This window comes from Mastomys coucha, unplaced genomic scaffold, assembly GCF_008632895.1.
Source record: "Mastomys coucha isolate ucsf_1 unplaced genomic scaffold, UCSF_Mcou_1 pScaffold17, whole genome shotgun sequence".
Classification (NCBI taxonomy): Eukaryota; Metazoa; Chordata; class Mammalia; order Rodentia; family Muridae; genus Mastomys; species Mastomys coucha.
The window spans coordinates 6,150,730-6,153,017 of NW_022196899.1; positions in this window are offsets into that span (position 1 = coordinate 6,150,730).

Sequence of the window (2,288 nt, forward strand, 5' to 3'; positions counted from 1 at the left end):
CTGAACCTGGAGACTTTGGCACCTGAACTTTCTTTGTAGTTAATCCAGAGACTTTTTTCACTTTCCCCTTGTTTGTTCTCAGTAAAGTGGAGCCTTGATTGGGATGCAACTTGGCTTCGCATTTTCTCTTGCATTTCAAACCCTCTCTTTCAGGTCCTTTATTCCCTCCTAACTGAGGAGAACCCTGTTCATGAAACTGCCCGCAGTTTCAATTCCTCAGTAATTTATAATTAAAAACAAACATGAAATAACCCCATGTATTAGTCAGGGTTCTTTAGAGTCACAGAGTTTATGGTAGTCTCTATATAGTAAAGGAATTTGTTGATGACTTACAGTCTGTAGTCCAACTCCCAACAATGGTCATCAGCAGCTGTGAATGGAAGTCCAAGGATCTACCAGTTGCTCAGTCCCACAAGGCAAGCAGGCTAAGCAGAGCAGAGAGCCTTCCTTCTTCCAATGTCCTTATATAGGTCTCCAGCAAAAGGTGTGGCCCAGATTAAAACTGTATGCCACCACACCTTTAATCCCAGATGACTTTGAACTCAGAGGTCTTCCTGTCTTAATCTTCTGGGATTCATAGCCACTATGCCTCAAGATCTCTGTGCCAAGATCCATGTCAGAAACTTGTGTCTCTAGCCTCCAGATTAGGGCCACAGGTGAGCCTTCTGATTCTGGATTGTAGTTCACTCCAGATATAGTCAGGTTGATAACCAGGAATAGCCACTACACCTCATAGAGGGTGTTCCTATAATCTTGCTCTTTAGCATCTGTGCTCAAGTGTTGCATTTTCTCCCTGTCATGACCTTGTGAGTCTAGAGGAAGACCCGCAGGTGATCTAGTTCCTGAGCACTGGGAGGTCAGCAAAACCGCAGCCTGGCAACCTGACGCCTGAATGCCTGGTCACGGATGTGCGACCTCTCCAGCTTCCTACATTCTGAACAAGAGTCATTTGAGATGTGTGCAAGGCGCAGAGATGACTACTGCCGTTGATTATTTGTCTTGCGGTGTGGAAATCCCCAGATTCAGAGAGTCTGAATATGAGTGTGATCCATGAGGAGAAGCCTCGGTTCTGCTGAGAGGGATCCCGACTTCTTTCTTGAACTCTGAGAGCCAATTCATACTTCCTCCTTCTCCCTGGTGCAGCTACACTCATTCCTTTTCTAGCTGTCTTTGATGTTCTTTCTGCTACAGTTTCATCTAGCATCTGACACTTGGGGAATTTCCATGGACTTTATGTGAGGAAGTCTGCATGGGTTAGCAGGGATTGTTAAAGGACGGAGGGCTGGCCTCTCTGCACATAGTAAAAAAGCTTGGGAGTGGACACAGCACAGTGTGGGGTGTGGAGGGTTAGGGGACAGCCTGATGAAACTGAAAGGTGTTTGGGGGGTGAAACTAGACACAGAGACAAGCTTCTGATTGTCTTTTAGACTACATTGATTATGACTTCATCAGTAATGCCTTCCTGTTCACTCTATGGAATGAAGGAAGCCACCCTCTATTAGCCTTTTGTTCTTGGCTCGTGAATGGAAACAGACCTTATAACATCCGTGCTTACACAATCTTCCTCAGGGACCGGGTTATGCATTAGGTATCTATCTGCCCACAGCTCCTAACACCAAATAAGGTATCCCATAATTACAGTTTTTTTTTTAATGGCTGGCCTTTTACACATACTTACATTTCCAAGATCATTTTAGTTTCTAATTCTAATTTGCAAAAAAGAAAAATACTTTTCAGAGACCTGTAAGCTCCTTCATGAAGTCTACATTACCCACACAACAATCAGTTAACTAAATCAATCAATCTGGGGACCTGCCATAGAAAAATGTGCCTAAAAGTCCATTGTAGCAACCATTTACTGCTCTGAGCTCTCATGTTTTTTTCTCTTTATATGATTTGACAACGTTTTTTGCCTGTGATTTTTCTGTCTCCCTACATCGATGCCCACATTCCTTTTGACAACCCCCTGGGTGGGATGTCAACTCCTGTCTTATCAGATGAGATTATCTCTGTGTCTGCCGTTCTGGACAGAATGGAAACACCTAGAGGCCAAGAAAGGTGGGGTTTTCTTCTCCTTTGCTCAACAGAACCTCTGGCTAAGTTTGGTAGGGCCAAGTTGAGCAAATACATGAATGAAAAATGAGCGAATTAAATTTTAATGTTTTTGTTTTTTCTTTCTGGTTAGCAATTCCAACGCCCACACCTCTTCAGTGGAATTTTGTTTTGCAGAAACATACAATGAAGCTGTAAGAACAAAAGCAGAGCGACTGTGCTTGAGGAGGGTGAAT